The 23,714-nt window shown below is 48.2% G+C and overlaps 1 protein-coding gene across 4 annotated transcripts in view; it reads left to right on the forward strand.

Moving 5' to 3' along the window:
- The first annotated feature begins 9,463 nt into the window (after positions 1–9,463).
- The window catches only part of LOC125282343 (thyroid receptor-interacting protein 11-like), a 52,186-nt gene continuing 37,935 nt past the window's right edge, over positions 9,464–23,714 (forward strand). For 3 of the 4 annotated variants that reach the window (XM_057307578.1, XM_057307584.1, XM_048216951.2), the window contains exon 1: positions 9,464–14,832. The gene's annotated coding sequence lies outside the window, so the exon portion shown is untranslated. The remainder of the gene's footprint in view (positions 14,833–23,714) is intronic. The other variant, XR_008957664.1, reaches the window with a different exon arrangement.

Here is a 23,714-nt window from a genome sequence, read left to right on the forward strand (position 1 = left end):
GGGTCCACTCCCTCCTGGGCGATGCTCTGCGGGCCTGGACAATGGGCGGCGGGATGACGACCCACCCCGCTGCTCCCCGGGGGCTCTGGCGCTGGCCCAGAGCTGGGCTCCAGGTCGCGACGTGGCGCAGCCCGGTCCCAGATCCCGCGTGCTGCAAGGCATCGAGCGCGCGGCCCAGAAAACAGCCGGCCCTGCCGAGGCGGCCAGGCCAGCGTCCCCAATCGGCTCATCCCGTGCCAACCCAGATCGGCGCACTCGCCTACCCGCGGTCTAGCTGGCCCCTGCTTCATGCAGTTGGATTGCTTCTTCCTGGTGGAGGCGGCTGACCAAGGGGCTTGGGCAGGGCAGCTTGGGAACCGCTCAGAGGGCTGCATCACCTCAGGGCCCAGGCGGCTGTGGAGCTGTTCCTGGACGGGAGCCCCGCCCTCTCTGCCTCTCATCCAGTGGCACCGCCCACCGGGGGGGCCTTGTGGGACCAGGCAAGGGGTGTGGTTCCCAGCCCCTCCTCCACCCAAGGCCTGAACCCCAGGCCTCTCTGTGAGATGCCAGGAGCCCCCTATCCAGCACGGTCTTCGCCACCGCCCGCGACCCCCTCCCCGGTCTAGGCCGCACACCTGCGGGAGGCAGTTGATGGGTCACAGCGCTCCCGGCCGCCAGTGAACCAGCAAACCCAGGAGTGGGACTCACTGTCCCCGCAGGCTAACGAGGCAGGGAGGGACAGGTCACTCTGGAGCCTCTGGAGGTTGGAAATGCCCAAAGTCTCTTGAGGGCCATGCCTTACACGTGTGTAGACATTTGTCAAATGCACCTAGGACCTTCACTCCTAGGTGGATGGGTGCGTGGGACTGTGTACCTTTCACCTCCATTAAAAAGATTCGGTTGCGTGGAAAGCACACGCCAAAGGAGTTTGTGTACTGTGATACCACTTAGGGGGAAAGTCGAGGGCCAAGTGCATTTTGTGTGGGCAGGCACCTGGGGGCGGTGAGGCAGGAGCATGCACTTGAGACCCGCCCAGGACCGCCATGAAAGCGGGGGAAGAAGCGGAAGGGGCCCAGCCCTGGCGTGAGAAGTCGTGGGGATGAGCGGCTGGGACCGGGACCAGTGGCCAAAGACGGCCTTGGGAAAGACCAAGGCCTTGGCCTTTCCTAAGGACCTGGTCTGCAGAGGGGAGGGGGGCCGGGCCCACGCAAGCGTTGCCTAGAAACGCTTATTGTCTTGGGATTCTTAGGCTCGCGCAGGCAGGGGTTCTGGGACACTTGGCGGGGTAGTCCGACTGCACTGGACGCTTTTTCACAGCGGACCAGGACAGTTTTATGACCCGCAGAGATGTTGCCTTGGGTTGGTGGCCTGGGCTCTGGCCTAGACCATTCCCCAGGGGAAGTGGATGGCAGAGAGCCTTGCTTCCCCAGCCACATTGATTTCACCGGGCACGTGGGAAAGGGAACTTCCACTGGCGAGGAGATGGACTTCGCCGACCTCATCACATCACAGGCACAAATCAACAGACTCCTGAAGGACATCGAAACACTGGAGGCTGAGGTTAGTCACTGGAGGCGTTTGTCTCAGTCGTCATCAAAGATACTAGACTCCAGTGAAATTTGGAAACTGAAGACCACCATCAGGGACCTAGAACAACAACGGATGAAGAAGCTAGACGAACACCAACTTGAAGTATCGGTATTACAGAGTCTCCACAAGAAGCAACTGGCCGACGTCATTGAGAGGCACCGCCAACAACTACGTGAGTATGAGCAAAGGGAAAGTGAGCTTGGACGGGTGGAGCAACAACTTGCAGAGATGGAGCGGCTGAACGACAATCTGAACAATGTTGCTTCTGATGTCAGAGCAGAAAACCAGAAGTTGGTTTTGGCACTCCAAGATGTAAGACACCAGCTGGAAGAATCGATTCTCCGTAACAACGAGGAGTGTCTGGAAAACAACATTGCTGTGAGGGCTTTAAAGATCGAAAAAGGGCGGTTAGTAGCGAAATTGTATCGGACTGAGAAGAAGGCGTTGGAAGAGAAGAGGAAGTACAAGCAAACCATCAAGAAATTGTTACCTTTAGAGCATGCACGTTTGATCCAACTCATGCAAGAGAAAGACCTGGAAATATTCCACCTCCAAAAGAAGATCGAGCAGATGGACGCCGACCACAGAGAAACCAAGGACATGCTGTCCTCTGCTTTGGAGGAGCAGAAGCAATTGACACAGGTCATTAAAGGAAAAGCCTCAAGAAGCAATGACCTTTTAGAGCAAACCGTGGAGGACAAAGACATGCGTCTCACCTCCGTGACCGCCGAAAATCATCATCTGAAAGAAGAACTGGAGCGCCTGAGACAACAGAGTCGCCCTGTACCTGACCCTAAAATCCTCGAACTGGAGTGTGAAGTCTTCCAACTGAACGAGTTAAAAGATGACCTCGAGGAGGAAGTAAAGGAACAACAGAAGATCATTCACAACCAGCAGCAGGGGAAGATAAGACTGCTTCAGTCTCTACAGGAGCAGAAGCAGAAAGTGGACCATCTTCAATCCCAGCAGGAGCAGCTGCATATTGAACGCGCTCAGCTCCTTGCAGCGAAAGACCAGGAGATTCAGAATTTGCAAGACACATTAGGCCAAATGAAAGCCCAGCTGCCTGACAAAAGCCAGCACATTGCAGCAGAGCACTGTGACGACGTTCAAGTCACAAGCAGTCAGCCTCTTCCTAGAGAGAACGGAAGTGAGAAGCTTGATCCATCTAAAGGCGAAACTCAAAGATCAGTCCAAGGAATAAAAGAGCAAGAAGTGGAGATGAAGCTTCTAACTGAACAGAACATCCGATTGACCGAACACATCGATCGGGTGTCCAAAGAGGAGATTGGTAAACTAACTCAGATTATCCAGCAGAAGGATTTGGAGATCGAGGGTCTTTCCAGCAGAATCTCTGCAGCTTCTCAGCGCCAGCGCGTGGACGTGGAGCGACTTCAGCAGCAATTGCAAGAGTGTGCTTCGAAAAGCGACCAAGTGTTGGCTGTCTTAAATGAGAAAACGAGGGAGAATAGCCATCTGACAAGGGAGTATCAGAAAATGACAGAGAGACTTGCTGCCAAAGAAGCAGAGCTCCAGAGGATGCAAGAGGAAAATCGGAAACTGTCCCCGAGAATTGAATGTAGTGGTCAGGAGATGTTTAGAGAAACGATTCAGAATTTATCACACATTATTCGAGAAAAAGACCTCGAAGTGGATGCCTTAAGTCAGAAATGTCAGACTTTATTGACCATCCTGCAGACCTCCAGCACTGGTGATGAGGTTCGCGGCGTTCACATCGATCAGTTCAAGGAGCTTCTGCGGGAACGGGACACGTTCAAACAGCGAGTGAAGATCATGGAAGAGTGGAAAGAGCAGGTGATGACCACGGTCCAAAACATGAAGCAGGAGTCACCCCAGCTTCAGAGCGATCTTCGCCAGCTCCAGGCGCAGGCTTGCACTGGCAGCGAGGAGGATTCCAAACTGCAGGCGACCTCTATGGACCTGATCCAGACTTACGGAGGCAAGGAAATAACCTTAGAACACTTAGAGAAGGACCTGGCACGAATTCAGCTCAGCATCGGGGAGAATTGCCACGCCAAGGATCTCCTTTTAGGGAAACTGGATGCGATTTTCCTGCAGCCCTCCCCCGACTCCTCAGAGCCAGCTGACTCTCTGAAGGCCGTGACATCTGACGTAGTGAGCCAGTCTTCTCAGTTGCGCCAAGAGGAGGTAGAAGAGCTAAGAAAATCAATGCAAGAAAAAGATACAATGATTCGAACCCTCCAGGAAGAGAAGCAGAGATGGATGGATTCCGTGTCGGCCGCGTCCCCAGGAGAAGGCAAACAACAGGAACACGGGGATTCCGACATGGAGCCGCTGAAGGAGAAACAGGCCGTTCTGCAAAACTTCATTCCGGATCAAGAGCTCCGACTGCAAGCGAAAAGTGAGGAATTGCTTTCTTTGCAGGAGAAGTTCAGTAGCCAAGTGAGTGAAAATGACCTTTTGAGGCAGGCAGTCACCGATTTGAAGGAGAGACTAGCAGATTTTGAAACGGATGTGTGTCAACTGAAAGAGGAAAATGCAAAGCTCGTGGAAACGTGTAGAGAAAAGGAAATGGAAAATCAGGCCTTGCAAGAGACCAACAGGCGGCTTTCCATGCTGCCGAGAGAGGAGGAATCCCAGTCCGCTGCGGTGGAAGAGAAGGCACTTGCTTTGGAGCAAGTATTGCGAGGGAAAGAAGAGGGCGAGACCGGGGAAGCGAAGCGGCTCGTCGATGCAGTTGCATCCGTGCAGGACCAGACAGTTGTGTGTCCACAGGAGAGAGAGGAAGTCCTGCTGGCACTGACACAGAAACAAATGGAAACCTGTGCCCTCCAGAAGGAGGTGCACCATTTACGGGAGAGAGAATCACGCCTCACCCAGGAGCTGGAGAGACGGCGTCACGTCGCTTCAGAAGCCGAAGATTCTCGTCGCCGCGAAGCTTTGGTCTCAGAAGGCAAAGTGGCTCAGCTCAGAGAGGAAGTGACGGTCTTGCAGGGAAAGCTCGTTTTGTCTTCCACGGCCTTGGAAAACGCGAGCCATCGAGCCAGTGTGCAGGTGCAGTCGCTGCGGGAGCAATTGCACATGGTCACCCAGCAGAAAGAGGAAGCCGCCTTCCAGCTTGCAGCCTCCCAGGAGGAAGGGAGGCAGTACGGTCACGTTCTAGCCGCCCTCAAGCTGGAACTCGCCGAGTGGATGGAAAAGGCAGACAGCCTAGAAGGGAAACTGAAGTCATTGCAGGGACGCTTCCAGAAAGCAAAGGCTGACTTGGGTCTGAAGGAAGACCAGCTCCAAGAAGTCAAGAAACAGAACGAGGTCCAGCAGGAAGTCCTGGAGGACACCCAGAAGAAACTGATGGACTTAGTAAGTAAGTCCGAAGGCATGGTGGACAAAACCCTCCTGAGGAGACTCTTCGTGGGCTCTTTGCAAGCACCTGATGCCGACCGGCAGGAAGCCTTAAGGTTGATGGCAGGCACGCTGGGGATCCAAGAAGACCAGATGCGCCAGCTGTTCAGTGAAAGGCCAGGTGGGGTTACCAGCTGGGTGACTGGGGGGCCTGGATCCAGAAGCGCCCCCAACACACCTGGGAAACCAAGTCACCGAGCTATGGCCAACAATTCTTTTTCAGGACTTTTCGTCCAGTTTCTAGAAGCGGAATCACATTCAGCTTCTCCACCACCTAAACCCTCTGCTCATGACGTGAAGCCCCCAGATTCAGGAGGAAGGGGAAAAGTGGCTAAGAAACAAGGCCCCCAACATCTGAACACTGCCCTAGGATCCACACCCCGAAAAAAAGATGTGAAGCCCCGCACCACAGCTGTGTCTCTCATTACCCCCCCAGGACCAGAAACGGATGGATCGGAGCACCTTCTTCTAAATGCTGTCACTGATGCTTTCCCCACATACACGCCCCAAATACTGTCACCTGCCACGAAGGTTGGAATGGCGGCCACAGGCCCCTCAAAGAAATAGACGATTCTCAAGCCGGAGAGGAGACGGCGCTTTGAAGAACGCAAGTCACTCTGTGTGTCTACCTTAGCCCAAAATGGCCTTTTGCAAAACGTAATGTATTTGCAGTTTTGCTTTCAGCTTAATAAAAATATTCTTTTATGACTTAACAAGAACAGAGGTCTTTTAATGACTGCAGAGGTATTCCCCAAACTGAAAACAGTGGTGACTTCTTATGAGAGTAGACATTGGTGGGGTTGGAGGCTGTGGTCCAAGGATACTTCCAATATTGTTTGTAATGCTGTAATGTTTTCACAAGGAGCAGGTATCTACATATACCCTGGGTAAGGAACACATCAACTGGTTTTAATGTTCCGAACTTACCAAATACACGAACACACACACCTTGTATGAGAAACAAGGTGAACAGCATGAAAGTACAAGATGCGTACGATTTAAAAAAAAATGTAAATTTGCTTGACCCCCGCTAAGTCCCATTTCTCTCTCTTTTTTTTTTCATTTTTAATTTTTGTTCCATTTGTTTTTCTGTTGCCTAGGAAATCACTCTATGGGTAACCTGATTTCTCTCCGGCCTTTTAGAAATATATGTGTATTTGCCTATTTGGGAGTATAGTATTTTCTGACTTTTTTTTTTTTTTTAAATCACTCTGCCTTAGAGATCTTCCAAAATGTGAATGAATTCCAATTTGTTCTTTAAAAGAAAACCCAGCATTTTATGGATATACCCTAAATTATTTAACTAGCTCCTATCATCAGGATTTAAGCGATTTTTATTCCAAATGTCCATGATGGACTGCCTAGTCCATTTTCTCAAAAGCCACTCCAAATCTTCATTTGCAGTTCAAGGCTAATTGCTCCATTGTATGCAGGAAACCATCCATTCAGACCTCTTTGCATTTTTACTTTAAGGTTTTACTTGTTTATTTGCCACAGAAAGTAGGGGAAGAGCACAGGCTGCAGGAGCTGCAGAGGGAGAGGGAGAAATAGGCCCGCAGCTGAGCAGGGAGCCCTATGTGGGGCTCAATCCTGGGACCCTAGGATCGTGACCCGAGCCAAAGGCAAACACGCAACCAACTGAGCCACCCAGGTGCCCCAATACTGAGTCTTAATCTGAGGTTTTCCGTCACAGTGGATTCTGCTGTCTCCATGTCAATTTCAACCCGCACTGAGACTTTTAAGGTGTAGGACAGGTGCTTCCCTAGGAAGTGAAGTTGGCACCCGAGCAAGAGTGAGAGGCGGTCGTCAAAACCAAATGTATCAATTCCATTGATGTTCACTCAGTTGATCCCATGGGAATCTCTAGGTGTCCAAGGGTAGAAGGAAGGGCTGACGTCCTCCAGCACCATGGAGTCTGGCAATGGACTGTGGACAGAGGCACCACCCCCAGCCTCAGGTAGGATAAGCAGACTTTGGCTTCAGCCTGTAGCAAGAAGGCCTTGCTAACTATATTGAGCTGGTGGGCGGTACCATGACCCACGGAATAACAGACAGCTGGATATGAAGGCTCAGAATCCGTGAGAGTCTCTATTTCCAGGAGAGCCCAGTGCCTGGCCAGCAATTGTTGCTTTCATGGTCTATAACCCAGGGCCAAGGAGGGCCGTTTCTTGCATTGGGAACCCATGGACAATTTACAGATACCATGGGTGGTCCAGGGACTCCAGAAAGTGGGAGAGGAGGTTGCTAAAGCCTTTTCACTAGGGCACTAGCAGGGGATTTTTTAAAAAGTTTATTTATGTGTTTGAGAGAGAACTTGAGCTGGCAGAGGAATCCAAAGGAGAGGGAGAAACAGGCTCCCCACTTAGTAGGGAGCCGAATGTGGGGTTCTATCTCAGGACCCCGAGATCATGACCTGAGTCAAAGGCAGACGCTTCACCAACTGAGCCACCCAGTCCCCCCTAACAGGGGATTTTAACTTGGACCGATCCTAGAGCCTTTTGTTGAGGGGAGCCCCACCCAACGTGGGCTCATTTACAAGTAACAGCATAAATGGGTTTCAGTAAAATTTATAAACAAGAAATAAGTTGTGTCCAGAACCCAAAAAATACTGAGCGATGTTTGACTCGTATGTCCTTTTTTCTTTTTAAAGATTTTACTTAGTTACCAGAGAGAAAGCGCAGAAGAGTGAGTGCACAAAGGGTGGGTGGGGCAGAGGGAGAGGGAGAAGCTGGCTTCCCAGTGAGCAGGGAGCCCTATGTGGGGCTTGTTCCCAGGATCCTGGGATCACGACCTGAACCAAGGCAGACACTTAACCCACAGAGCCACCCCAGCGCCCCTGCACTTGTATGTCCTTAACAAGTGTGTCAAACAAATGTCCTCACAGTAGGATGTCACAAAAGTGATGTCATACCTATGTTCCTGGAGAAAGATGGGTGCAGTAAGTTCCTGCCCTCAAGGATTGTGTGTGATAACAGTGTGGTTTGGGTGCCCTGTGCATAACAAGGTAAAACATGTCGCCTTCAAATTCAAGATGTTGAAATAGGCACTGAACAGAACATATTGGCCAAATATATAATAGCAAAATATTTACCACTTTTAAATTTGTTGGTCTCCCTTGTGAGTTTTATTTTTAAAAGATCTTATTTATTTTAGAGATTGAGAGAGAGAGAGAGAGAGAGAGAGAGAGTAAAACAGGGGGGAGGTGAGGGGCAGGGGGAGAGAGAATCCCAGGTTGATTCCACCCTGAGCACAGAGTCCAGCAAGAGGCTCAATCCTATGACTCTGATATCATGACCTGTGCCAAAAGTTTAACTGACTGTGCCACCCAGCTGCCCCTAGGCAGTCTCAGAGTTGTAATGGGACCAGGGTATATTCTAATCAGGTATGGTAAGAAAGGAAGATATAGAAATAACTGTCACAATGGAAGAAGCTCTTTAGAAACACAGATCCCAAGAAAGGAGGTCATGAGAGCCATGAAGGGCCATCCAGGGAAGCACCAGGGTCAGTCAGGAGAAAGAGGGAGTGAAGGGAAAATGTGGGCAAGAGCCTTCACTGTGGTTTCCACGGGAAGGGACAGGTGAGGCAGGGTGAGCACGTTTAAGACTGGTTAGTTGGAATAATTTCAGTGGGCCTGGGCCACAGTGGTGTCTGGAGTTGTCTGTCCCTGCCCTGGGGTGATCAGGGCAGGGGATGGTGGCCCAGAGTGTAAGAGCTTCTTAGAGGGAGTGGTTGGGGGCAAAGGCCCTGAATTGGTTGGTTTACATGTGAAAGGTGTGCTCAGAGGCAAGCTGTGGACCATCTCCAAAAATTAACTATGCCTGTCAGGGACAGTCCCTCCAAAGTCACCAAGGCCTGAGATGTCAAAGCATTAACTACAGAAGCTAGAGAATGCAGTTATTTTACTAGTATAACCATCGTTTGAACCCTCGTATTAAGTCCATGAAGGTTAGCCAACCCGCATGTCTTAGCAGACATTAAGTTAATTCAGATTGCATGGTGCACTGGGTGTTATATGCAAGTAATGAATCATGGAACTTTACATCAAAAACTGGGGATGTACTGTATGGTGACTAACATAATAAAAATATTATTATTAAAAAAATAAAGTTAATTCAGAATTATGTTGTAGGGACAATAGCCAATTGGCCTCCTTTTATCTTTTGCCATACAAATAATTTTAGTAAATTTGGATTTTTTTTTAAGATTTTATTTATTCATTTGAGAGAGAGCAAGAAGTGTGACAGAGCAGGAGCTAGGGGGCGTGGCAGGGAGAGGCAGAGGGAGAAGCAGACTGACTCCCTGTCCAGCAGGGAGCCTGACATGGGGCTCAATCCCAGAATCCGGGGATCAGGACCCTAGGAGAAGGCGGGCACCTAATCGTCTGAGCCACCCAGACGTCCCTGTAAATTTTGGATTTCCAATTGGGTCAAATTGTGACACTATGTTGAATTAATTTGGGGTGGGGGGGAGGGTTCCATTCCTCCTTATTGTCAGTTTATTTATTCCTGGATTTACGTGGGGGGCGGGGGAGTGTCTTTTTACGCTGCTCATCTTTCCTGTTTTTTCTTCCGGAGAGTCTCCAATCAGCATCATCAGGGTTGGAGCCTCTGTCATGGCAATAGCTGTATGGTTTCAAGTCTCTTGACTTAAGTCAGGGTGTGAATTGATACCTTCACTGTGCCACAGGGGTGCCGTGGATCTTTCCCCCATAACCCTGAGGATCCGGATCTTGTGCTAAACAGGTTTGGGCAGCGAGTGGTCAGTGAAAGAGCACAGGACCCACAGCCCAGACGCTGATGAAGCAAAACCATCTTCTGCTACAGCCTTTCTCTCCCGTGGACTGCTTCCCCTCCCCACTGTTCCTGCTCTGCAGATTGCCTCAGGATAGTTTTTCATTTCTAGCCACATAAAGTCATGAGTTTTGGGTTCTGTCTCCAATCACACATGGTGCACATGTTCTGGGTGTTTATGGGGAAAGGGAGCTGGGGGGTAGCGCCATGGCTGACTGTCCTCTTCCTGTGGGAATGCCAGTCCATCTCCCCAGTGTTGGAGTCCACAGCCAGGAAGACCATTTTGTCTGTGGCCGGAGTGGGAGCCTTAAGCCTCTCGATCACATCTAGAGTCCTTCGACAGGCTGGGAAGTAACAACACTAAGAGAAATGCAAGTGTGTGGCTGAGAGGGTTGCACTGGGAGAGAAGTGGAACACCAAACACCCCCCCCCCACTTTTGTGTTTCTCATCAGCTCCTGGGCCCTGGGCTGCCATGGATGTGCACCTCAAAATTCTGAGGGCTCAGGAGGACACAGGGTAACAGGGAAAGGAGTGGTAGCTTGGGAGACAGGCAAGGCCACTCCCTTTGCCTGAACCACAGTGCTCATGAGGCAGCCACGGAGCCATTCTTATGTCTCCCTGGGGTCGTGGTCTCCTTCCTTTCCACCAACACCAGAGAGGGTCATCCCCAGGACTGTGCTTGGGGTGCGCTTTCCCCAACAGGATCTGCATGTCTGCCCCAGCACTGGCCCAGCTCCCAGTCGGTGGAACTCAAGCACACCAGTCAGCATGTGTGGTTGCGGACCTCAGCAGGGAGTCTTGGAGACCCATACAGGCCAGATGCAGGTCACATTCATGGCACCTCACGCCTAGATACAGTCAGTTCACATTGGTTCTCACCTTGGTGGCAAAGATGGGACATTAGTTTGGAAACGGATGGTGACTTCCATTTGAAAAACAGAACAGGAGCTAACACACAAGCTGGCCAGCGATGGCCAGTTCCCTCCCAGATAGTGCTTGTCACCTCTGAGGCTAGTTAGCTAACAAAGGAACAGTTCACGCTGTCCCCATGTCCTCAGTTAAGGTGGGCCTCCTTGTTTGTGATGCCACTTGTTTTATTCACCTTCTCCTCAGTTCCCTGGTGAGAGAGAGCTTCCTGTTGCAAACCTGTGGGGATCACCTGACACCCGACAGCTGTGATTGACAGCAGTTCACTAGTCACATATGCTCACAGTTCAGGGGTAGGATCCCCCACACTGTGCAGGGCTGCACAGGGATTGCTCTTGGGAACACAGAGAATAAGCAGGGGCTTGGAAGGCAAGACTGTGTCCTAAAGGTGGAGGGGGGCTGCAAGTCCTGGTTCTGATGGGAGGGTATGAGTGGCTTGCTTGAAGAATTTAGTGGGCTTCTAGGGAACTGAATGCTGCTCCTCAAAAATCAACAGGCACCATGTCTGGTCCCTGTGGTGAGAAGGGTTTTTGTTTAGGAGACCTTACTTTGCATTTGGCCATGTGAGCCCCTCCTTGATTTTCCCAGGCATCAAGACAGCCCTTAGTATGGAATCTTAATTTCAGGCTTATGCCACAAGAGGGTATGAAAATCTAATTCTTCTTAGAACTAATAACGGAGTTTCACGGTGAAACAGTACACAGAATAAACACATACAGTAAGTTCTACTGCTATATACTAGATATGAACATGTGGGCACCACAATCAAACACACTCACAATTAGTAATAAAACTCTACTTGGGGATAAATCTAACAAGGCATGTCCAGGAGTCACATGCTGAAAGGTATTTAGCACTGATAAAGGAAATCAAAGATACAAATACATGGAGAGATACACAATACTCGTGAATTGTAAGATTAAGCGTAGTAAAGATGTTAACTCTCTCCAGATTTTTTTTTAAGATTTTATTTATTTATTTGACAGAGATAGAGACAGCCGGCGAGAGAGGGAACACAAGCAGGGGGAGTTGGAGAGGAAGAAGCAGGCTTGTAGCGGAGGAGCCTGATGTGGGGCTCGATCCCAGAACGCCGGGATCACGCCCTGAGCCGAAGGCAGACGCTTAACCGCTGTGCCACCCAGGCGCCCCTCTCTCCAGATTTATAGAGAGATTTAATGCAATTGCTGTAAAATCCAGTAAGGTTTTCTTTTTTTTTCCTTTTTTGTCGTGATAGATAAGATTATTCAAAAACGTAATGTGGAAAGACAAAGGGATTAGAGTAGTTTCAAAAACAATTTAATAAAAGAATCATAAAATGGGAACATACAGTGTACCAAGTTTCAAAACTTATTAGATACTTATAATTGGGAAGACAGCGTGTCATCTGCAGGGCACACACACAGATCAATAGAACAGAACAAAGAGCCCAGAAATCGTCCCCACAAATACATCCAACTGATTTTGAAAAAGGTGCTAAAGCAACTCAACTGAGGAAAGATAGCCTTTCAACGGACTGTAGGCATTTAAAGCTGTGATGAGCTCATAGGCCCCAGACTCAGAAAAGAGCACCAGCAGGGAAGGAAGATGGTAGTTTGAGGTCCTACCAGGTGCTGTTGGGAAAGGAGGGATCGTTTGTGCCCAGCTCAGGATGCAAGCTCCAAGCGCTGGGTGTCAGTTACTTTCATCATTCTGAGCCGAGATCCTCCTGATCCATCAATTCCACAGGCTCCTGGGATTGTCCCGTCAGCTCCCACACTGCAAACCGGGGTCACCCCTAACTGAGCATCCAGTGCTCCAGACTCCATTAGCCTTCCCATTAGCATCATTGTCAGCCTATATGAGGTGGCAAGATGGTTCTCAGTAACTCTGTAAGTACATCCTTCCAGTCCAGCAAAAAAGAGAGCTCTTCTAGCCTAGCCACTCCCTCCCGTTCGACCCTGGCATTCATTCTGATTGGACAAACCCACCACCACCCTCCCCAGCTCTAAAGTATGGTGAGGGTGTTTGTGTGTGTGACCGGCCAGGCCTTGGTAAGTTTCACCATGTTTCAGGCGAGGAGCCTCATCTAATCCACACGGATTGAAAGGAGGGTTTAGTTCTTCATCATTAACTCAGGCTGTTGTAGAAGAAAGAATGCTGGATAGACAGAACACCAAATGCCTACTTTAGCCTCTTGCGGAGAAGTTTCATGGTTAATGCCTGCTTTTTGCTCCAATATGAATGTCCACAGGGGTTTTACATTTCAGATTCTCTTTCCTTGACTTTGTCAGAGGATGCAGATGAGCTGGCAGTGAACGTTCTCTGACATTGTCTCAGGACATAGTTGAGGACTACCCCAGTATAGTCTCCTCTTTGGAGGCATCGCACAGCCTGAGTGAGACGCCTGAACTAGCCAGTAACAAACTCCACTCCCGTGTCATAAAGGTCTAGCTCCTTCATCAGCAACTTCTAAAGGAGTTGGGCCTGCCTGCAGGAAGCCTTTGGCGTGGCCCTCAGTGAAAAACGGACCAGTGTCCTCTGAATCAGATTTTTTTTCTGCAGAACAGAGGTGTCCTTTGCTTAGAAAACGACAAGAGGCACATCAATATATCTGCCTCCACCTTCTTCCAATTACTCTCAGCCTCACCATCCACACCTATGGGATTGACACTTTATACTACTTGCCCTTCACACTTACTACTTACTCACACCCATGGAATGTGTCCACTGCCAAGGTAGGAGACTGTGCTCATTCAGTGGTTTGCATTACCCTCTTGGCAGAGGACCACTCAACGAAAGTGGTGTATTTGATCTCACCACTCCCCCTGGCAAGCCTCCCTAAGCTCATCCTTCTCCACTGTCATTTCTACTTTGGGTATCAATGAGTTCTTGTCCCTCCATTAAATACTAAGTAAGCTTTTGATATCTGATCTTGCCCTAAGATATGTACCCTGACATTTTATTGTTAGTGTGTGTGTGTGTGTGTGTGTGTGTGTGTGTGTGAGTTCTTAAAGTTTGAGTAGCTCCATTCAGTGCTCCTGACAGAGAAATGGAACATACAAATGCACTTCTTTATTTTTCTAGGAAATGTTTTCTAAGAAGTCCAGTACAAAATATATATATAAGGAACGTCTTAAATATGCATGAAACACATGTGAACCACCCGAACGTGAGAAATGATTGAAGGGCCTATATAATCCTTCTCCTCCAGTGTTCTACCCTCCCCATTCCCTAAATGTCACAGATGTGGTGATTGTTTCCCCTCCCCTCATTCCTTTCTTCTTCTGTATAGTATTTTATCATTTATGTGCATTTACTCTAAACATTCGTTTTGCTTGGTTTGAACTTTTAAAAAATGTTCTATTCCCTTCTTTCACTGAATATTATGTTTCTTAACTTCAGCCATTGATGCTTGTAACTGGCAGCTCTAGTTCGCTTTCACTACTACATAGTTTCCTATTGTAGCAGTTTTCCGCACATTCCTTCCTCCACATTTGAAAGGCGATTATGTGCGCAAAGCCCTTACTTAGCACAACTCTTGGCGCAGAGTCAGCGCTCCATGAACATTTGTTCAGTGGTTGAGACTGAGCCCCGACTCAATGTAACACTAACACTTGTTTCCTCAGGCTGGATTCTCTGCGCCTCGCCCCAATGCTGAGGATCTTGCAGCTCTTCCCCCTCCTGTGAATGACAGAAAATGTTCTGGTGCTCTCCCCGTGCATCCATGACTACAATTCCCGGAATGCATTGCGGTGGCTCTTTACGTCCGTTTCCCTTTACGTCCCGCCCCCAGAGCGATTCTGCATTTAGTGGGCGGGGCTATATTTTTTTAATCCAATGAACCCTTCCTCAGGGGGCGGAGAAATTGTCCAATCAGCGTCTGGGCAGAGTCGCCAATGAGCGGGAAGGTTGTCAGGGCAGCCGACGTATGCGGCGTCCCTAAGCCGCCTCAGCGGAGCGCGGTGGAACCAACCCCTCCTACCTTCTCCCAGGCTGGCTGGTTCCCCTGGCGCCTGCGGAACCCTCTTCCGTGTTCCCGGTGGGCGCAGCATCCCGGAACCTCCACGGACATGGCCAGTAGCCTGAGGACGCCCTCTTTCACCTCCTGTTCTTCCTCCTCGACAGACACAGACGACGACGACGGTGTGCGCGGCACTTGCAAAGATGCTTCTATGTGCAGAGGTGCCTGCGGAGCGCGGGGTCCCCGGGGGCGTCCCCGGGGGACTGGGGTTTGTGGGGGGGGAGGCGGGCCTGTGTCTCAGGAACACGCTTGTGCACTAGAAGGTAGCCGTCAAGTCGTGCGCCCCGGGTTTCACACGTGTGAAGTGCCCAGAGCGGGGCTTCATTCGTAGAGGTGATAATTACCTCACCTGTGCTGTGCGCCGGGCCTGGGGATGGCGTGAGTGGGACTCCGGCGCTGAACCAGGCAGACGGGGGCTTGGCCTTCTTGGGGCTAAAGTCTGTCTGCAAGACCGAGGAGAAGCAAATAAGTGCGGTGTTGATGGGGGAGGAGGAGTTCAGGTTCTCCCTCTTGAATAGGTTACTTTCCATTGGGGGTTGTCAGGATCCCCACTGCACCTGAGGTCGGGCCAGTCAAGGGGTGTGTGTGTGTGTGTGTGTGTGTGTGTGTGTGTGTGTGTGTGTGTGTGTAGGGGGGGCATGGTCTGCCTAGGAGCACGTAATATTGGTGTGCAGAGCCAGTACTTTTCAGAGCTCTTGCATGTTTGCCGCAAGAGTCTACATTCTTAGGGGTCTAGTGGGGCAGCGTTGTGAGCACAGATATGTGTGAGAAGTCGGAAAGCACGAGGCTGGAGTGTACTTCATTCATTGGTTCACTCAACAGAAATTGTTGAGAGTGTACTTTGTGGTTGACCCTTTCTTTTGGGTGGGTGGTGGGTATTCAGTGACGGGGGAACACATGATAAATAGGACTGGCATGGTGCATGATGTAGTTACCACCTGGCTGGAAAAGACAGGAAGCAAATAATTACCCATGATATACATAATTACCGCTTTGCTTTGAGTGCTGAGAAATACAGTGTGCATTAGAGGTTGTAATTTAGGCGATATCATATAAGCTGAGAACAGAAGGCTAAGAATAAACAGGGATGTGGGGGGGGGGAGTGTTCCCTTAGAATAGGAGAGGAGTGTGAACTGTTAAAGGAATTGAGAGAATGTCCTTGAAGCTGGGGCCATGTAGGGACTGTAGGTTGGGGAAAGCCAATGTTTGGGGTTAAGACTTGCACTTTTTGTAGGTTCTTGGACACTAAGCGTAGTGATTGAAACATGGAGTCCAGAGCCAAGCTGATCCTAGCTCTGCCACTTATGAGCTGTGTTACTAAACCACTCTGCATCTCAGTTTCCTGATTTGAGAAATGGGGATGATGATAATCCCTCTTCACACATGACTGTGAAGATTAAATGATAGTTAACATTAATAAAACACTTAGAGCCATGTCTGGCATGTAGTAGGTGTTAGTGGTGGTTGATTCAAGAAATAGATGAATACATATCTAAGTATTGAAGACTTGGAGGCAGTGTGTGGTGAAATTTGTGAAGGCTAATGGCTTCCACCCAACTTCATTTCTTCTCCAGCATTCAGGTGCTGTTGACCACGTGTGTCACACTGTTGAATTAGAAATAATTTTTCTCATATTGACTGTTATTTGCTAAGAGAATCTGAAGTGCCATCGATGTGATCAGAGAGAGAGAATACTTTTCAGTACGATGTTACAATTAGGTTTATTTAAAATTTATTGGTACTATTGATTATTTAATATTTGTTGGTAACTGTTTTTGCAAAGTTGCTTACTTAAAAAAAAGTAAATTGACCGTAGAGTAATTCAGACACAGAATAAGTACAGAGAAGTAGTATAACTAGAGCTTGCCTTTTCTTGACTCTCCATGGGATAGTTTTGATAATTTCTCTGTTCTTCTCTTAGATTCCAGTGCCCCCCTGTGTCTGCAGACATCTCAACATTGTAAGGGAAGTTTGGGTTTGGAATTGCAGAGACTCTAGGCAGTTGTACCCAGCCCAGAGGGCAGATCAGCAGAGCCTGTGGGGCTTTTTAAAGAAAACACAAATGCTTAGGTCCTCCTCTAGACTGACTGAGTCAGAATCTTCTGGGATAGGCCTCAGGCTCTAAAGACCAGGCATGTGTGCCATCGGGATGCAATCCTTCAAGGTTTTTTTTTTTTTTGCACTGGGCTTTCCTTCATCGGAACAACATGCAACATGATTGGGAGATTACATAAATTAATGTTTGAGGACATTTTCCAGGGCTCTGTCCTTCAAGTTTTGTGATCTGCATCTTCACTGTAGTGTGTTAAACCCTTAAGCCTTGTCAGAAAGTCATGTTATTAATAACGTAGGGATTCCTTGCATTACCTGGGGAAATCACTTTCTGCCTCAGTCCATTCTTTGGAATGGGGATTAGAATGGTAACCCACCTTTGGGATGTAAGGATGAAATGAGAAATAGGTCCAAGGCAGTTAGTACAGGATCCGGCACAGAGTGAAGCCTTCCATAAATTATTATTACTACTTCTGATTTCCCTCCACTATTTATTTATTTTACAGATTTTATTTATTCATTTATTTTAGAGAGAGAGCGTGCATGGGCGGGGGCAGAAGAGGATGGAAGGGGGGGGGGAAGATCTTGAGCAGAATCCCCACTGAGTGTGGAACCCAACTTGGGGCTCAATCTCAGGACTTTCAGATGATGACCTGAGCCGAAATCAGAAGTTGGACACTGAACCGACTGGGCCACCTAGGCACCTCTTGATTTCCCTCTGTTCTGAATATTATTTGGTTGCAGTTATGGAGTCCTAGTTATGTCCTAGCTGTGGGTCAGGCTGGTGCCTGCCGCCCTAGGTTACAGTCATAAAACCCTTAAAAAATAACGTTAAGAAAGCCAGTTGGCCTCCCAGGACACCTAGGAGTCCCTCTAAAAAAGGGAACCATCCTTTCCTACTGTGACAGTGGTCAGCATCCTCCAGAAAGGCCACTGGAAGCACACCTGTCCTTAAACACAGTGGGTTCGTTACTCATCCTGAGGCAAAACCCACATCATGGGGAACTGTGGGGCTGGTGAATAAGAAAGAGGGTGTAAGAAAGAACTTACAGGATTTGGACTTTGGGTGGATGTTTTGGGGAGTGTTCAAAGAAGCAGGTGTGCTTCAAAGAAGCACACAAAGCTGTGCTCTAGACTGCGTGCCGACTGGAGGTGAGACAGTTCTGGGATTGGGTAGCTCCATCAGTCTTTTCTAGAAGGAGGTATGAGTAGTGTGACAACTGGTGTCGTTCAGAAGGAAGGCACTTGCTGGTATCAGCTGGGAGAGAGGAATGATTGGTATTTTCTACCTGGCATGACAACCTGGTTTTTGTCTGTTTGGACAAGAGGAAGTGGTCCTTTTTTGTCTCCCTTCATCACCTTGGCTATGTCACGTTGTGCTGCTATTCTGCGAGATGGTTTGTGTCCAACAGGAGAACCACATGGCCTCCCTGTGAGCCCCAGGCCCGCTTCTACCAGCAGTGCAGCCTGGCTCAAGGTGCCAGGCGACCTCCTCGATGTCACCGCTGCTTTTCCTTCCTTCACAGTAGAGGAGGGAAGTCTTCAAAAGGCAAATAGGTGTTTGCCAGGTAGAAGAAACTAGCCTGGACATTGAAGCACAGGGCTGTGTCAGGGGCACAAGACACTGGGTCGAGGAGTGAGTAGCAACAAGAATTCTGGAGAAGTTGTCAGATAACGAAATGCGGGAGGTAGAAGGGTTTCAAGTGGGGGAGCTGACATGCTCTGCGTTTGCTTTAGACGGATCCCCAGCAGCCTTGTGGGAGATGCATTGGTGACCAAGGGAAAGTCAAGGGAAAGTCTGTTCCCCTTTCCTTTTCTGGCTCAGGGCCCTTCTCCTACCTGCTCTGTTGCAACAAGTCCTTCACGTCCAGCTCCCTGTCCCATCCACGTGCTCCTGCTCTGGCCAGGGTGATTCTTTTGGAATCCCAGATCTTCTGTTACGTGTTCCTGGAAACCTTTTGATTCCCCATGAGCCGCAAGGTGAGAATCTGCACTGTGTGGCATGACTCACTTTGCTTTTCATGATCTTCTCACGGAACCCTGGGTCTCCCGCTGCCAACTGGAAATCTGCATTCCAATGTCTCATAATTATCTCAAACCCATTCTTTCCAAAAGTGTGCTTGAGATCCCCTTCCTGTATTTTCCTCATTGCCACTGCTACTCCCCAACTCCGTGAATGGGGCCACTGTGTCCTCCAGCTCCCACGTGCAAAAGGGAGGAGTCATCTTGGAACTCTGCTTTGACTTCCTCACCCCCTTATGCGATCATTCACCCAGACCTGTGACTTTATCTGCTAAAATATTTCTGGAATTTTGGGGCGCCTGGGTGGTGCAGTCGTTAAGCGTCTGCCTTCGGCTCAGGGTGTGATCCCAGAGTCCTGGGATCGAGCCCCACATCGGGCTCCCTGCTCTGCTGGGAGCCTTCTTCTTCCTCTCCCACTCCCCTGCTTGTGTTCCCTCTCTTCACTGGCTGTCTGTCTCTCTGTCAAATAAATAAAGTAAAATAAAATCTTTAAAAAAAATATTTCTGGAATCTACGTCCTTTTCTCCACCTCTGCTTCTTCCCTCTCAGTCCAAGTTACAGTCGTTTGTGGTCTGAGCCATGCTGCTAGTCTGCTCGCTGAGCTTCCAGGTGCTCCTGCCTCCCCCAAATCCCTGTCTCCCCCTGAAGCCAGAGGTTTGTGGAAGGCCCATTCGATCATGTCACTGCCTAGTTTCCTGGCTTCTTGTTGCTGTTTGAGATAGACCCAGATGTTCCTTCTGTGTCTGCAAGGCTGCTCCGTCCTCCTTCTCCCGTCTTGCTTCCCCCTCGCCTTCCCTGCCCTACCCGATCTGGTCAGTCCTTCCAGTGTGCCCGCCGGCCTTGGGGCGGCTCGGCTGCTCCCGCTGCCCAAGATGCTTTTACCCCCACCCCCCTTGCCTCATGAGCTCTCATCTTCCCTTAGATGAATGCAGTCACTCCACATTCTTTACTGAATGCCTGCTCAGTTGCCGGAGGCTCGGTTCTCATGTGGTTCCAGATGTGACCCAGACAGACCATGGTGGAGCTGTTAGCGAGCCTTTCTTCCAGAGAGAGAAGCGCCAGGGAACACAGAGGCAAGCAGTCCGGCGTGTCAGGGGTGCTGGATGCTGTAGGAGGGCTGGAAGGGTTTATCATCTGAGCTGGGATGGCCGGAGAAGCACCCTGAGGACAGCGTTGGGGAAAGCCTTGCAGGAGGTGAGGGAGTGAGCCCTGTGCATGTCTGTGGGAACAGTGTCCCAGGCAGAGAAGGGGGAGTAGGAAGGCCTCCGTGGAGAGAGCTGGGCTGACTCGTTCCAGGAACGACGAGGCCAGAGTGAGGGAGAAGGAGGAGATAGCAGATGGGGTCTTAGGGACCTGGGGTGGTGGCCACTGGGGGATTTTGAAGTGAAGAGTGAGGTGACCTGACTTGGGTTTTATGGGATCACTTCAGCTTCTCTGTTGAGAACAGTGAGGGTGGAAGCAGGGAGATCAATTAGTAGGCTACTGGAATATTCCAAGACATGATGCTGCCGGCTTGGATCAGGATGGTAGGGGTGGAAGTGATGAACACAGACCAGGTTCTGGGTACATGTTGAAGAAAAAGCTGATGGGATGTGCTGACAGATTGGATGTGGGTGAGGCCGATGAGTGAAAGAAGGTCCCCAGCCTTCTGGCTCATGTTGGATGCGGCTCCCTCCGGCGGCCCCTGACACCTGCAGACAAGGTCCAGCCCATTATCTGTTCTCTATGTATCTTCTTCGTGGCAGTCAGCCCCATCGCAATGGAGACATCTTGTTTAATGTTTGTCTCCCCCGTGAGAATCATGGTGCCAAGAGGGACCGTGTGTGTCTCAGGGCCACGTGCCTTGTAGACCCCTAGGAAGTATTCCTCAGCCAGCAGAGTGACGAGGAACTGAATGTAGATGCTCAAGGTTCTATTTCCTGATGAGGACTCAAAATTGCCATGTTCTGTTTCCCTGGTTTTGAGTGGTCTGTGTGTTTTAGAAAGCAGGCCAGGGGCTGGAAGACTGAGATTCTATTGTGAGAATTCCAGAAGTTAACCTGATTTCAACTGCATCACAAAAAGTGACTCTTGAGGTGCAAGTGGGTCAGAGGATCACCTCTTGGGAGAGGTAGCATTTTCTGGAAGGCTTAGCTAGGCCTTTCCAGCTCACTGATGGCATCTTCCTGGCTCTGCCCAGAGAGCAGGGCTGAACTTTTGATCTGAAATATTCTGATGGTGGGGATTGGTGCTTTCCCTCCCCAGAGACGACATGTCAGTTTAGAATGAAAATATTCTGGTGAGGACAAATTGGCAGCCAAACGTGCTCATCGGGAAAGTCAAATAAATCATGGATTTTCTGGGTTTTTTGTCCCCTCACCCCATTTTTCCCATAAGGAACAAATCAAATTTTGGCAAATATTTGTGAAAAACAGTGGTCTGAGATCTAGAATACTAATTTTTTTTCTTTTAATGGTTAAGTTTTTTTTTTAAGATTTAATGTTTAAGTAATCTCTACACACAGCATGGGGCTGGAAATCACAATTTTTTTTTAAAGATTTTATTTATTTATTTGACAGATAGCCAGTGAGAGAGGGAACACAAGCAGGGGGAGTGGGAGAGGAAGAAGCAGGCTTCCAGAGGAAGAGCCTGATGTGGGGCTCGATCCCACAAGGGAGGGATCAGGCCCTGAGCCGAAGGCAGACGCTTAAGGACTGAGCCACCCAGGCGCCCCTGGAAATCACAATCCTGTCAAGAGTCACATGCTCTCCTGACTGAGCCAACCTGGCCCTCCTTAAGGATTAACTTTTTAAATGACAAAAGTAAATACATTTCTCCCACTCAGCCTAATTTGAATATACTGTGCTTACAGTGTTTTTTGTGTTTTTTAATGGCTGAATTGTATTCCACAGTGTGGTTGTACTTTACGTGATGATTCTTCTGTTTGTCATTTGGGTGGCTATGATTTTGCTATTAAGATCGGGCTGTGATGAACATATTTTTGCATGTGTGTTTGAGTTTTCCAGTGAGATGGATTTCAGGGTAAGAGCTTCTGCAAAATGATCCTCAAGAGTGATTATGTCAGTTTCTGTTTTGACCTATGGTAAATAAGATGCTAATCACAGAGTATTTCTCAGTCTCTTAAATTTTTTGTCAACATGCGGGGGTGGGGGGGAAGATAATGCCTGTTTTAAATTTATATATATATATATATATATATATATATGTTTCTGTTTTATATTTAAATCTCAATATATATTTATTATATATACATATTTATTTTGTATATGTGTTTAAATTTATATATATAAATATATATTTATACATATACAAATATATATTTTAAAGAGTTACTTGTTCACGAGTGAACACAGGGGAGGGCCAGAGGGAGAGGGAGAGAGACAATCTCAAGCAGATTCCACACTGAGCACAGAACCTGACTGGGGCTGGATCCCACAATCCCGAGATCATGACCTGAGTCAAAATCAAGAGTCAGATGCTTAACCGATTGAGCCACCCAAGTGCCCCTTAAATTTATATTTTTATAATCAGTAGTAAGACTGAGCATTTTTAGTTGGTCACTGTCAGTGATACTTTTTTCACATGAGCCGTCTCTCCTTATCATTTTCCTACTGGGTTGTTGTCTTTTTGTTTGGGTATTTATATTTTTATTATTGATTTGTAAGAACTTTTTATATGTAGGATAGTAGTCCTTTGCCTCTGTATTTGTTGCAGTATTTTCTCTCAAACTGTTGCCTTTCAGTTTAGCTTGTACCATACATTTCATGATACATTTCATTCTGAATCTTTATGGTGCCAAATCTCACAGTCTAACTTTATGGCTTGTGGCTTTGGATAATGCTTTAAAAGACCATTTTCAATCACTACATTTTCTTTTAGCACTTTTATGGTTTGGGCTCCTACTGCTTAGACCATTCATCTATTTTTATTATTCTGTATGTTATAAGGTAGCAGTTTTGGTCCCTACAACATCTAGTGATGGTCTATATCCCCCATGGATTTGAAACATCACTTAGATACTGAATTGTTATATATATTTTAACACAGCCATGTGTCTGTCTTCTTCACTTCCAGTTGGAATTTGTTTTTTTCATTTTGATGCATGAACATTTTGACTTGCAAAGTTACTTAGTTGTGAATTGATTGAGAGCTCCCACAGCTTGCTTCTCAGAATAAGAATAGGTTTGTACTAGGGAATAACACCCTTTTCTTAGTTCATTTGAGCAGCTATACTGCAGGAAGGAAGAAAAGAAAGGGACACTGACCAAAATGTGTGTAAGTCTGTGAAAGCAATAGCTTTTCAGGAAGCCTGTGGTGTAGACTTCAACATACATGTCATTGGCCAGAACTAAGCATGTGGCCCTACCTCTAGGTGCAGGAACGTGTGAGAGGGGAGAATTTCTCACAGGGCAGATTGATACCTTGAACAAAATTGGGGTCCTCTTAGTAAGGAAGAAGGGGTAGGTGGATATTGAAAGGGGAATTTGGAGGGTCAGCTACATCTCTCTTGGCTCTTTTTTTTTTTTTTCCTTTATAATTTCCCTAGGTCGGGGTGCCTGGGTGGTTCAGTCGGATTGAATGGCTTAATCTCAGGGTTTGAGTTCAAGCCCCACGTTGGTCTCCATGCTGGGTGTGTAGCCTATTAAAAAAAAAGAGAGAAAAGAAAAAGAAAAAAATTACCTCAAGTATTCTTAAGAGACAGAGGTGAAAGGGAAGAAAGCAAATGGAGGTGGGAGGGCAGGGGAGAAAAGGAGATAATTTGTAAAATGAAATGCTCAGGTCTTATTATTCAGTTTGATGAGCATTTTAAGAAATGTATACAGTTGACTCTTGAACAACATGGGTTTGAATTGCATGGGTCCACTTCTATGCAGATTTTTTGATAAATATAGTACAGTACTGTAAACATATTTTCTTTATGGTTTTCACAATATTTTCTTTAGTGTAGTTTGTTGAAGGAATACAATAT

Source organism: Ursus arctos, unplaced genomic scaffold (genome assembly GCF_023065955.2).
Source record: "Ursus arctos isolate Adak ecotype North America unplaced genomic scaffold, UrsArc2.0 scaffold_50, whole genome shotgun sequence".
Taxonomy (NCBI): Eukaryota; Metazoa; Chordata; class Mammalia; order Carnivora; family Ursidae; genus Ursus; species Ursus arctos.